Source organism: Alligator mississippiensis, chromosome 8 (assembly GCF_030867095.1).
Source record: "Alligator mississippiensis isolate rAllMis1 chromosome 8, rAllMis1, whole genome shotgun sequence".
Taxonomy (NCBI): domain Eukaryota; kingdom Metazoa; phylum Chordata; order Crocodylia; family Alligatoridae; genus Alligator; species Alligator mississippiensis.
This window is the reverse complement of record NC_081831.1, coordinates 14154870-14168542: the sequence shown is the minus strand read 5'-3', so window position 1 is coordinate 14168542 and position 13673 is coordinate 14154870. Positions and strand designations below refer to the sequence as shown.

The 13673-nt window shown below is 46.0% G+C and overlaps 1 long non-coding RNA gene across 1 annotated transcript; it reads left to right on the top strand.

Annotated features, from left to right (window-relative positions):
- The first annotated feature begins 6863 nt into the window (after positions 1-6863).
- Positions 6864-10147, top strand: LOC106739427 (uncharacterized). The gene is made up of 3 exons (XR_002092359.2): positions 6864-7200; positions 8286-8358; positions 8572-10147. It is a non-coding gene; the product is annotated as an uncharacterized LOC106739427 (long non-coding RNA).
- The last annotated feature ends 3526 nt before the right edge of the window (positions 10148-13673 follow it).

The following is a 13673-nucleotide window of genomic DNA, read 5'->3' as shown; positions in this document are numbered from 1 at the left end:
TATTGGTAGTAAAACCCATCCTGTGGAGCTGAATGGTGACTGATATCTCTGTTAAAAATGCAATGTTTCATGGGAAGGTAAAAGACCCTCTTCCCCACAAAGGACGGTCATGGATTAAGTAATTATGAATTCCCCTGCAGTCTTCATCAGTTAATGGTGGCTTATGTCCTTGCACATGAGAATTTATATCCCTTATACATTTCTGTCCTGTCTCCTTCAACAGTAGATGCTGTTATCTTCCATGTAAATGTCTAATCCTTTTTTGAATGCTAATAAGCTCTCAATCTTTGTAAGGTCTTGTGCAAATGAGTCCTTCGGGTTAAGCGCATGCTGTGTAAAAATGAGAATGACACCATTTCACATAATAATCCCTGGGTCTTCCTATATCAGTCAGACAAACAGCAGTCATTACTGTTTACTGAGCTGTCTTGAGTTTCACCAGGGAAGTGCAATATTTTTGTGGTACTGATTATCTCCAAATCAGATACCATAGTGGTGGGCAAAGGGAAGGAAGGAAGATGGCAAGACTTCCACTGACTACAGTAGGGGTCCAATTCCATTCCAGAAGGGAGAACTGGAGAGCAAGGTCACCTTTCCAATACTCCCACCTGATTCTGCTTTTGCCTGCTCTTATGCATTACAAGCCTTTCCACATGGGGAGATCTGCTTGCTTAACTAAGTGCTAGCAATTGAATTTCTTTCCTTCTCAGTGCCCTGCCTGCTACAGTCTCATCCAGCAGCAAACGCCAGGGTGAAGGAAGACTCAGAGAAGCAGAGCATGTTTTGGATTTGAGACCTCCCACTGTGGTTATCAGCTTAAACATATGGCTGGGAAAGAAAAGGGTATTTGAACTTATTCAAAAGAGAAGTCCCCCATTGCTAGATGTTCCCTGCAGGCAGCAATCTACCACACAGCCTAGGTCTGTAAAGCACAGGGGGGGAGCAACGTTTGCAGAGTTGCTGAAGAGACGGCAGGTTTAGTTTGTTACATCTGTTCTTTGTGTTCTTCTATTTCAGCTGCCACTGCACTGCACACAGGACAGAGAGCTGCGAGGGATGGTCTGGGCCACCGGTATTATTATAACCCCAGATGGTTTTATTCTGTATGCACTACTAGTTATGGGGGGAGCATGGGACACAGCCTGGGCTTGCTGTTTAGAAACCTGCTTGCACCCTATCAATCCCCACCTAGCTCTTGCCATGAGCCATATCTGCTCTCTGGATCCATGCCCAACCCAGTGCCCCCCTGCTACTGCTGAAGCTGTGGTGGTTTAGTGCACCCCTAGGGTTGCCAAAGTCCAGTTTCCAGACACTGGCATCCAGCTGGACTCTTGACAAACCCCTCAGTTCTGAGACTATCCAGGTGAAAACCAGATGGATGCCAGCTGATTGAGAACTAGTAGTTCAGGTATTAGACCTCAAGGAGAAGAGACCTTTATGTTATCTAGTCATACTGTGGAAAGCAAAAGCACAACCTGGGGTACTTCAGCCAAAATTGTGGTGTTTCCAGTGATTCAAAACCAGATCAGGTGGTACAGAGAACTAAGGCCCCCAAAAGTAGAGAACAGTGGACAATATTTATCTCTACCTGGACAAGCTTCAAGTACATCCTTAGATCCACCCCTCCCCTCCAGGTCCTTTAAGTCAAAGTTACACTTTAGACACAAACATAAACTCATTGCTGGATCGAGGCCTAAGCAAGGGCCAAACTAAAAACTGGGTGCCTTGACTGATGGGCATACTATTTGAAAGTGCCCATGCTAGAGCTTCCAGATACACATTGATTCTTCCTGAGTGTGTTGAGGTGCCTGAGTTCAGAGCCCCAGTGTGGATCCTCCACTTGAGGGAACAGAAACCGATCTCTTGCTTCATTTCTTGTTAAATGGCAGAAGAAACAAATGAATCACCCTCCCACACTGTTATTTTGTCAACTTCCTCCCAACTTTGTCTCTACCCAGAAGTTTTCACCTCTACCCCCAGCCAAGCTTTGGGGGGACTGCCCATGACTAACACTGAACGGAGTCTTCTGGGTGTATATTTTAGGATGTATCAAGGCCATAGAGGCACTGAAAGAAAAAACGAGGCATTTGTCTTCAGCCTCAGGTGCAAGGTTCTGGTCAACCAGTCCAGCATTTTATATAGTGGATAGGCTGTATTAGTCCTTTGAAGGGGTAAATTATAACATAGGTCCATCAAATACATCATTCCTGTTATTGTAAATAGGTACGTAAATGCTGGGAACAGTCAGATGCACTTATTGGGCAATAGGGATTCAAGTGATCAGTGGGCAAGTGACTTAAAAACTCCTTCCTTGTAGATGTAAAAAATTCCTACACAGATAGCTACATGTGCGCATAGAGTATGTGCAAATATGTAAGATGTGCGCCTACATACACGTGCTATGTATGTCACTTTAAATACATACAAAGGAGCAAGTCAATTTTATGAATTTACCAATTTGCCAGTTAGTTTTTAAAGCTAAAAATCTAATCAATATATTTGCCAATTTGATGTGTGTTACAGCCAATGATGACATGAGTTTAATTAGGATAGCTTCTCTTTGAGTTCAGGCAGTGTTAGCTTGCTAATTGTAATGTGGGGTTCTCTTCAGGCCAGCTTTTATCTTAGTATTTTTCATAACAGCACATTGTATATTCTTACCCATCAACAGTTTATTATTTCACCAAGGGTCACAGAAGAGTATAATCACAACAGTTCATCCATCAAGTTTATATGCAATATTTTAGGCACGTACTGAACATACAAATGCATTCTCGGAAACAATTGTCATGAACAGGATTGAGGTCAAGTAGATATACAAATTGCCAAGATTTCTTATCGCATTTACTTAAAATTCTTCAGTGCTGCTAACACATTTATCACACCTCCAAAAGCTCCTTGAGGAATAAGGATGTAATTGTCTTAAGACACTTTTAGGAAAAGGGTCTTTGGCATTTGAGTTGTTTGATATGAAAGTGATATGTTGAAGTTATCAACAGCAATTGCAGGTCTCTGCAGTGAATTTACTTGCTCTCACAAAGCAATAACATGTAGATGGCAATATTTACTAAAAACCCAAAAATGGGAGCTTGAGGTCTCATTGAGGAGTGGAGACTCAGCAAGATATTTTTTTTAATATATACATGAACAGAAGAAGAAATGCGGTCCCTGAAATTATACTCCTCTACTGCTTCTAGTCAGCCCTGATAACATCAAAGGAAAGAGAGTTTGTCTATGGGGCTGGTGGTACTTCTCAGTTTTGCAACATCCTCGGTGGGTTCAACAACCCTGAGATGCACACAGTAGCCTCTGGTTTATTTATCTGGTGTCAGGATGGCTCCTATAACCTTTTATTTTCTACTGGATGCTCGAATGACCTTTTATTAGCTTTTTATTTTCTACTTGAATACCTAGTTTCCAGCTCTCAGTTTTTCTGTGGCTTTCAAAGATATCCAACAGGGGCCACACTGAACAACCAATATGTCCAACCCTTTTCTCAGCTGGAGGGGGTTTGTTTCATTCAGGGTATGGGCATATTTAACATTTGCAATGCTTTGGTGCTTTAAACCTGCTATAAAACATGAGGGGCGAGATGATGCCTGGTGCTATAGTACTACAGATGTACAGTGTGCAAAACGACTGAATGAAGCAGGAACAACTGTGAAGCAGTTAAGATCATGTTTACTCTTCCTATTATTTAAAAGATGGCCTTTCTGTAGTGGCCAAGACTATCAATAGAAATTACCCCCTGTTATCCAATTTCTTTTACTATTTCCAAGTTAGACTCTTGCAAGGAAACTGTATCTTTTGGTATTCTCTTTCCTTCTTGTGCCTGAAAACTCTTATCACTTCTGGAAAAAATAATCATTATAGAAAGGAAACAACAAAATAACTTATCGTTCTTCTAAGTTTAGTAGGACTAGTCTGTACATTCTTGGTTATATCTAATATCTCTTGTTTCACATCTCCCAGGGTTTATAATCAAATATGAGACATTATAATGGAGAAACAAGGCAGATTACTTGTGTATAGCAAGATGGATATCTGATTCCTAAGGCAGACATATGGATGGACTACTTCTAATTTGAGATCACAGGCATCTGAAGGAACAAGAGACATTATCTGATTTAATTCAGGAGGCAGTCAAATGGACAGTTTGTAATTTTGGATGAAAACACATGAATTGGCCTTTGTGGCATCTAGGAGATAACCCTAACACAGCAAGCTGTTCCCAGCTAGCTTCATCTCACAGCTTCCCATCAACTCCTACCACAGATTCACAGTATATAATGACCACTTTGCAGAGGAAAGTAGGCTGTTACTTTGCACAGCAGCAGTTCAGACTTCTTTTCTTAACTAGGCCAGAAGAGAGAAGTTTTACCCAGGTCCTAAGTGTGGCAGATTCTTGCCTAAGTACTTAACACTAGTCTTCTTTAGTCATCTCAGGGCATCTTCACACATGCTCGGGGGTGGGGGGGTGCTTTAATTAAAGCGGCTCCAAGAGGCACTGTGAAAGCACCCTCAGTGTCACTTGTATTAAGTGTCCTGCATTTCAAAATGGCAGCTGGGTCACTTTAGCTAAAGCTTATTCAACAAGATTTCATTAAAGTGCCCCCACCACCATTTTGAAGTGCAGAGATGCTGAATATATGTGAAGTGGAGGCTGCTGGAGCATGCTAATTAGCACAGTCCAGCAGACTTGATTACTTTGCACACATCGGAGCAAGAGTCTGGCACGTGTAGAGGTGCCCTTAATTTCTATTATTATTACTTCATCATCTTTCACTTTGGCTTGGCTATGATCATTTACCCAAACTGTATGGTGCCCTGTGGATTGGTCTTATTGTTTTTATGGTTTCTAGGTGGAGTTCAGACTAGGTACATTCTGTTTTGGGGTAAACCAAGGTGGACAGCTTTCCTGATTTTTGAGGGCTCTCTGTAACTCTCTCAGTAAGCATCATGAAGATGGGACCCAGGTCAAGAAGTCAAGATCAGGTCTGAACTCCCCCCCCCCCCAAGGTTGGGAGTGAACAGGTCAGGAGTTTGGTGAGGCCCACCTCTGACACGGCAGATGTCATGTATCCAGGGCATATGCTGACATACAGGTTTTGGCCCTGTAGAACAATGGTCACATATTATCCAAACACCCACATGAGTGTGACCAGTACAGGGGGGAAAGTTTCTTGCCTTTGATCTCTCACACAACTTCTCTCCAAATGACATTTCAGACCTTGTACCATCCCTCCCTGGCCACTGAGCCAGTCCCTGTGCCCCATTCATCTCCTCCCACCCAGCTCATGCATGGAGCATCTTTGCCACCTAAGCATGCCAAGCCCCCAACATACGACCAGATCCCTCTGGCAGATGCTCTCCTAAGGGGCTCTCCACTAGAAGAGTGGCAAATGAGATAAGGCAGGAGTGCCCACGGGCGGATTTAGAATTTGGAAAAGGGGGGGGGGCAGATGGTGAGATGAATCATCATGTATGAAACAGATTTTTCTCCAGTTAAAATAAACTAGAAGCTTTACTAATATGCTAGGGCCTTTGGCTGTACTGAAGCAAAAACAAATATAACTTCATTGGAATGAGTTAAAAGCAATCTGCAGGACTGTGAAATAGGAGCTTCAGGAGCAACTAACAGACAGCAGAATTGCAGAACAAAGGCTGGCTTGACTGGTGGAACATCAAGACCATTACAAAGAAGAGAGGGTCGTTACTACCTGTGGAATGAAGAGTTTAGAAGGGATCAGGTCGATAACAGTGAGCTATGAAGTCAATTGATTCCCTCAGCATGGCCTGGCCATTGGTTTTAAACTCTGGCTGCACCAGGAATCAGAGGAGGGTGCAAGTGCACCAGCTCACCCCCTGGACTTGCACTTGGGGGTGGCCAATCTGCGGCATGGGTGCTACAAATTGCACAGGCAGCCTCTGTGTGTGGTACATGACAGACTGGGGAAGGAGTAGGCAGCACAGTGGTAGATAGGGCAGGAAGCAGAAAGCAGAGCAGCAGATCAGTCAGGGAGCACAGGGTTGGAAGCAGAAAGAGCAGTAGATGGGGCATGAGAAGGGGATCAGAGTGGCACTTGGGCAGGAGGTGGGGCTAATTTGTGGCACACCTGCCAAAAAGTTTGGACCTCCCTAATTTAAGGAATCTAAAGGGAAGCCTCAGCCCACCAAGTTATCCCTTTTCTTTGTTTCCCCAGGCTACTCCATGGCTATCTTTAAAACCCTCACTGTTCTTGGGTATTGTCCAAGGATGGCCTGAAAGAGAGTCAATAGACCCACAGTCTGTTTGCATCTCTACTACTGATTCACTGAGTATCCTGAGGCAAGTCTCTGAACCTCTCTTTGCCTCAGTTTCCCAATCTTTAAAACAGGGATGATGGACTGTCTCTTTCATTTGTAAATACCTTTTAGACCTACAGATGGAAAGGGTTGTATAAATGTGAACAGTGGTATATTTACATAAGCACTGAACTCCCACTTGATTTCAATGGCAAGTACGATCTTTGGGTATTTGGGCCTAAGCCTTATTAGCATGATTATTATTTTGCAGTGCTTGTAGTGGCCCACATGCTCTGTTAAACCAACCAGGTCATTCAGAGTCTGCTCCCTGGAACCCTGGTGTCTCATTTCAACCACAAAGGAATGAATGTAGGGAGTTTAATAAATGAATGTCTAGCCTTGCCACCAAAACTTAGGAAGCTGCTATAGCTTCCTATCCAAGGAGCTGGCCTGGCTCTTGAAACCCAGGCAGACTGCTGTCCCTTTCATCCTGCTCATCATTAGCTCCCACATCATGTTTCAGGCCAGGCCACAGCAATGTAAATGGCACTGGGGAATAGCAGCGATAATAACCAAGAAAAGCAGCACCGTTTCAGTTTGCTGGCAGGATTTTCCTCTTTTGACCCTGAAACGCCGCCTCTGCAACTCAGCATCCTTTATCTCAAATGTGCAGGAATTCTTTCATGTCTAGGCCTGGAAGGGATTTCAAACAACCAAACAAACAGATTTGCAGCCAGTCGGATAATTAAAGTGGATCAGCCAAGTTCTGATTCTCTTTGTACTCTGGGCAAAAATTTAAGGGAAGGAAAACAAGAAAGGAGGATGGCTGTGGGGGAGACTAGGCTGTGGACACCGCCTGAATTCTGTCTCTTTTCCTGCAAAAATAATTCTCCAAGGGGAAAGCTTGGTGGTCAGGTATGTACACTCATCAACACGAATGCAACCAAACTTCCCATATTCTGGGCTAGACTGGGACTGGGATTGTAGGTTTTACACTCTTAAATGGATTTTGGACACATGGGACATAATGGAGCTACATTCCTGCCAGTGGGCATGTAGTGGTAGGAGCCATGGCTCCACTCCCTTGAGCCAAGTCTAGTCAGTTCATCTGAGCTAGAAAGGAGACTTTTGTATGGCTGTTACAAAGCAAAAGCAAATTGTTACCTTTCCCCACACTACAACTCACAGCAAAGGAGAGGAATTATAATTGAGAAGAAGTTATGCATTACCCCTTCCCCAGGCATGAGCCTAGAAGCATAATCTACTCCTATATAAATCATCAGTAGTTACAGCATGCCCAGATTAATCTCCGAGAGACAAAGGATGGGAGCTTATTACCACTTCTTAGGCACTGTCTGAATAATCTGGGCACACCGAACCAAAATCAGCTAGATGTAAAACACCATTGAAGTTGCATTTGATTATACCAGATCTGACTGTGACCCATTTTTGCTCACCCCCTCCACAAGAAATCAAATCTAGTAGAGACCTAGGGAGGCAGAAAGAAAGCTTTCCAACCACAACGGTGCCTAATCAGTCAGCTGAGACATTTCAGAAATGCTTGTCTCTGTTCTTCCGCTTGCTGTGGGTGGGAAGGGATTTGCCCAATGAGCCAGTGATACGTTGGGTTGTAAACTCATCCTGTTTGTTCTGAGAATGACTGGTTGTGGGAATGACTCTGGTAGGTTTTTGTCCCAGGTCCCAGCTGGGGCCTGGAATTAATAGGCTAAAACTCAGTGCTAATGTAAAGAGCTGGCAGATTCAGTAAAAGCATCTGCTTGAGCTGGATGTTTGCACAGTCCTCCGGCTCCTGCAGTCTCTTCCCAGTCTCCCTCGGGCCTGAGCAAACCCTGCCATGGTGCCTGCAGGGATGATCTCCCTTCTGTCTGGGTAGGGAGCACTGCAATTTATTCCTAGTAGAGTCTAGTCTTACTGCCCCAAATGTGGTGCGGACATGCATGCTTATTGTTTAACCTTCCCTTCTCTTTGCCTTTCCCAAGGCCTAGCCTTCACCTGTGAGCAGGCCAAAGGAGCAGGACAGCACAGCCATCCTTCTCCCTGTTCATTATGAAGGTACCACTTCTAGATTGCCCCTCTTCTCTATAAAGCCTTTCACAGATTTGCCTATAGCTTATTTCAGTCTGCCCAGTCCCATTCCCTGCTTCCCTCCACCACCATCACTTGCAAAGTTTCACCCATCCCTTCCTAGTGTGACCTTGGCTGCTTTTGCAGTCTGAAACAGCCTCCCCCACCCTTCCTCCTCCACAGCTCATCGTCTCTCCTTAGATTTCAGATGAAGACCTACGAACCAGACATGGACCCTGAATCCTTGGAGATCTGCTCACGAGAGAGGCAGAGATTCCTGTGCGTTTCTTCCTAATCCATCGTACTTGTTTTGCTGTTGACCTAACAAATCTGATATTTCTAGAGGTTATTCTGCCTTCAAATGCCTCTATATTTGCACATTTCAAGCACTCTCATTTTTCCCCACAGCTGTCATCTAAAACAGTCTTGCTGCTGAAGGAGAGTGGGAGGGGAAAATACATACGGTAATAGAAAATGGCTGCTCCCTTATGGCATTTGTGTTTACTTGCCATGGGATAGGGAAGAACTCAGTGGTGGTAGCCCGCTCCCCTGGCCCATGGAGACAATGCTTGCACCATTATTTGATGTGTGTTCCTGAAGCTTATGCCATAGGAAGTCAAGTCTAGTGGTTAGAGCAGGAGGGCTCTGTTCCAGACTATGCCTTGAACTTGCTGCATAGCTGTGAGAAATTCCCTTAATCTCATGCTTCTGCAGTAGTGAAAAGAGGATTATGCTGTGTTTAGTTACCCATCTTGTGCAGTGTCAGGCGTCAGGGCACCCAGTAAACTAATTAGTCCCCAGCTGCCCCTTGTTACCTGCATGGGCCTACTGCCAATTGCCTAACAACCCCCAGCTGGCCCCAGTTGCTTGCATGGGACAAACAGCAGCTCTTTCAAGATCCATTAGATTACTCTGTAGAATATACACCTCTATCTCGCCCTGGGCTTCTGGCTCCTTGCTTCTAGTTCTCTGGATGCTGCTTGTTGGCTTCCTGGCTTCACCCTTGGTCCTGCCCCCCCAGCTTCTGACTTACTGGCTCTTGACTCTCTCACCCCTGTGCTTCTGGATCCATCCCAGACCCCTGTCTTCTGACAACTGGTTTGTGGCTTTAGTTTGGCAATCGCCCATTGCCTCTGTCATGCCCATGATATGGGGTGAGGAGCTGTGAGTCACCAGGTAAAATATGTTGAGGTCTGCAGATGAAAGGAGCTATGGGTGAGGGGGTGTAAAGTGTCTGTTAGTAGTATGTCAGTACTCTTCATCTGTAATCTCAAAGCACCATGTTGAGGTAAATTAGAATTACTGCCACTGTTTCAAATGGGGAAAGGAAGCAGAGGAAAATGAGGGGACTCACTTAAGGTCTTACAGTGGATCAGGGCAGAAATAAGAGTATGACCCACAGCTCTCTGCTCCATTGGCTACCTGAGAATCCCCCAAGGATGCAAGTGCTGCTGAGTAAAGGTGACCCTATAAAATGAGAATAAAGCATTGGGAAGCTACAGAGCTGTTAGTGCTTGAGTGCCCCGTGGTAACCTAAAAGAGGGACTGGAAGGTGATCAATGCATTGACTGCATGTAGAGAATCCACCCACAGGACTGACTCCAGGATACAAGGCTGAGCTGGGTCCAGCTGGATCTGTAAAGAGGACTGTATGGAAATATACCTGCCATGTGCCATATTCCCTGTAGTGACAACTCTCCATCCATCCATCTGGGCGTCTATACCATGATCATCACAGGAGTAGCTGAGCCCATTACAAAATGTCACTATTTTTTCAAACTGGTTATAAAAATGTTAAACTGTTTTAGGAATTGCATTTGGATTTCCTATAAACATTTCAAAAAGTATATAGGAAAATAATCCTGGAAGAAAAAGAATCCGTTTCAAACACTGCAAAAGAATAACAGGGTTGCTCTTTCATTTTTGCAAAAACAAGTTTTGTCTTTTAGCCACTTCCTTCCAGCTCCCAAGCTGGATCCCTGACAGTGACCCACCCCATACTTTCAAAGCCTCTCTGTCAGTCCCAAGGAGTTACAAGATACACACTGCCTTAAGGACAGAAATGGTACAGAGGCCTGTTCCAGCTCAGTGCAAGATCTGTCCTGCTCTTTGATAATCTCCTGAGATGATGGCTAATCCCAGGATAAGGAGCAGAAGGGAGGGGATTTGTGTACTGGGCTGGCAGAGCTAACCCAGATCCACATGCAGACAATTCCAGTCACCAGTACCAAACCACAGCCTGGTGTTTTCCTCTGCAATTTTGAAACCCAAGCAATCACTGCTGCACACCCCACTCCAGCTGTTCTCAGTGGGATCAGAGTGCAAGCAAAGGCAAGAGGTTACGGCCTCAGGAGTCCATGGAGTCTGACGTTCCCACAGCACAGGAGGACAGATGGCAGTGAACCTTTTGGCTAGACCCACTCCCATTACATAGCAGGCACTGGCAGCAGGCAGCATTTGGCCTGTGGGGCATGTGCACCATAATCTGATGTTCAGTCGGTTTAGCACAATAAGCAAAACAGGCTTTGGACTGTACTGACTGAGACCCCAGCCAAAGTGGATTGTGTCTCAAAGCTTTGCATCTTCTTACAATGGAGCTGGAGGCTTTCTGTACTTGCTCCTTTTCTAGTTTCTTCACTGCACTGCCTGGACACTCACTACATTCATCAGTCATCTCCATGTCCCCTTGCTCTACAGAGGTCTCAGCATTCCCGATGAACCACTGCAGGCAGGGCCCATGGAAGAGGAAGGGCTTGACTAGGCTGGGCTCCAAACATTGGCCCAGAGTCCTTGAATGACTTTCAAGAAGTCTAGTTACACCCCTGAGAACTTCAGGAAGTGCCAGGCATCAAGGGAAGATTTATATTTTGGCAGCCAACCTGTTGAGGCCCCATTCCCATATTCTCCAGAAAACAGACACACTTCCAGGTAGATGCTGTGACTGAACTTCCTCATCTCCAGGTCAAATCAAGACAGAGAAACATTTGGCAAGCTCGTGTGGTGGTCACCGTCATGGCTGACACCACAGATTGGGCTGGAGTCCTCCAGAGCCAAAAATGCATAAGCAGCTATGGTTTGAGTGAAAGCGTCATGCAGCTCCGATGGATACCAGGTTTGTGACCTTGGCAGACATGACCCAAGGGTGCCAGGTAACACATACTGCCCAGTGGGTCGGAGTTGCTCTGCCTGCCCTCAGCGGGCTCTGTTCCCTGGGATTTTTCCGCTTGGCTTCTTTTGCTAGTGCTACCTTCACTTTAAAGGAGAAAGAAAAACACGTTTTTCTTCTTGGTTCGAGAAGGTTTTTAGATCAAAGGTCTGAGCAAGGGAGGCAGCAAGCAGTGACAGTTTGGGAAAAACAAAACTGAAGGAACATTTTGATCCTGTCAAGAAACATGACTGGTGCATTCACAGACCTCCCAGACCTTTGGCTTCATGTTTTCTTGCGCTGATCCAGGAAAGAAACCATCTCTACTGACAGAGCTAGAGACACTGGGTGCATAATAGAGAGGTTATGTTCAGACCCTCCATAGGATGGAAGACATGAATAGAGGTGAGGACCTAATATTTTTTAAAATGACTTGGGATTTGGGGAGCTTCAGTTCTGGGGCATTGTGTTTGAGCTACCTCCAAGAACCCTGGTGTTGTGAACGTGTCAAGCATCTGTGCTCTTCAAAACCAAGCCCTTCTCAGGGGTCTCACGTCAGGCACCCACCATCACTAATTTCTTTTGCAAACTTAGGCAGCACACAAACAGAGCACATGAGCTGGGCTTCACCACAGCATCCCTAGCAGCAGAAAGAGCCACCAGTCCAGTCAGTAGCAGGTGCCAGTGAAGAGGTGCTGGGCTGGCCACTGACTGTGACAGCTGAGGCCAATCCAGTAAGGGGGTCTGTCTGATTACCCATGCAGCCATACCCTGATGGTCTTACTGGGAAGAGGTGATCAACTCACAGAACAGCTTAGATGAGAGACAGGTGTCTGTGATAGATGGAGAGACATGGATGGGAACCCAACTAGAAGCATCTGGGGACACAGGCTGCGTGGTGATGTCTGTGCAAGTGTGTCGTTCCAGTGCCTAGCCAGGCCCCTCGCCCATCCTCTGGGTGACCTCCTCAAGACAGCTCAGCATTTTCTTGCAGCTCAGAACTGGATGCAGATAACGCTCACCCATTCACTCACCAGCACTCACCCAGGTGACAGTGGCCATACAGAGGCTGGGCCTATATAGAGAGGCTGTAAGTTGGTTATCTGTGACTCCTGTCTGTATTGCACCCTGCTCACTCGTCTACTGCCTCACCTCCAGCATCATCACAACTCTGCTTCACGGCTTCCCTGCCTCATAGTATCATAGAGTTGGAAGAGACCTCAAGGAGCATCACTTAGACTGGGGTGGCCAACTTGCAGCATGCATGTCGCAAGTGGCACAGGCAGAGTCTGGGCATGGCACATGGCAGACCAGGGAGAGAACAGGCAGCACAGCAGCAGATGGGGTAGGAAGCAGAGCAGCAGATTGGACAAGGAGCACAGGGCAGGGAGCAGAAAGCAGAACAACAGATTGAGCAGGGGAAGGGGTTTGGTGTGGCACTCAGGCAGACTACAGGACTAATTCATGGTATACCTGCCAAAAAAGTTGGCTCCCACTGATCTAGTCCAACAGCCTGCACAAATGTCTATCCAGCCTCTTGGAAACGTCCAGTGAAGGTTTCCCTGGGCAACCTGTTCCATTGTCCTACTGTCCTGATGGAAAGTTTCTTTCTAAGATGTCATCTGAATCTACTGCAGTTTAAACCCATAAGATCTTATCAGTTCATTGGGCCCCTTTTGCTCCTGTCGCCATGCTGACTTGTGGGGGTGATGGGGCTTGGGGCATCAGGGCTGCTGTATTCTTTGGCCTCACAATCAGCACTTCTTGAGGCCGTGCTCCCTTGCAGCCCACACTCACTGAAACAAGCACCACCTGGTCCTGCATCTCAGGAGATGGTTGCAAAGCACAGCATCACACTCTGCCTCTCAGGTTGTTATAGTGCTATGGGCAGAAGGCAGCATACCCACACCTCCTGTTTCAAACACCCCACCCCCTCTTTATGGTGGCAATCAGTTCATGAGAGCATCATTTATGGTCTGGGATATGCTGAGCACCCAACTTCTGGCCAGCACAGCAGAGGGATGAACAGTCTTGCCCAGGTGCTCAGTACACGGGTTTCTTTTTCTCCACTGGAACAGGTGGAGGGTGCATCAGTGAGGTCCAAAGGCAGGGTCCAAGTGAGGGAAATTCATGGGGGGCCCAAATCCTACATTCCTGG